This window comes from Penaeus monodon, chromosome 24 (assembly GCF_015228065.2).
Source record: "Penaeus monodon isolate SGIC_2016 chromosome 24, NSTDA_Pmon_1, whole genome shotgun sequence".
Classification (NCBI taxonomy): domain Eukaryota; kingdom Metazoa; phylum Arthropoda; class Malacostraca; order Decapoda; family Penaeidae; genus Penaeus; species Penaeus monodon.
In genome coordinates this window covers 36,881,093-36,881,384 of record NC_051409.1, presented here as the reverse complement: position 1 = coordinate 36,881,384, position 292 = coordinate 36,881,093, and the positions used below count along the sequence as shown (strand labels likewise).

At 38.0% G+C, this 292-nt stretch overlaps 1 protein-coding gene across 1 annotated transcript in view; it reads right to left on the bottom strand.

Moving 5' to 3' along the window:
• The window catches only part of LOC119588777 (mitochondrial import receptor subunit TOM22 homolog), a 15,384-nt gene that overhangs the window by 2,458 nt on the left and 12,634 nt on the right, over positions 1–292 (bottom strand). The window lies entirely within an intron of this gene.

The following is a 292-nucleotide window of genomic DNA, read 5'->3' as shown; positions in this document are numbered from 1 at the left end:
ACAGGTCACTTTCACTTTTTACGGGCAGTGGGTACTTGCAGTGTAGCCCCAGAATGCAAAGAACCATATCATGGTACATTTTTATAACAGTAATGTTTCTTCTGTCTTAAGATTCTTACTGTAGAAACTATATCAAGCTGGTCATTTGATGGCAACCAATCCTCAAGCATTGTTCCAATGAATTACCTAATTTCTTGAACAGAAGTTTGTGAGAACAGGCCTACCTTCTTGAACAGAAGTTTGTGAGAACAGGCCTACCACTCATTACCAAGATTACTCCTCTAAAAAAAAA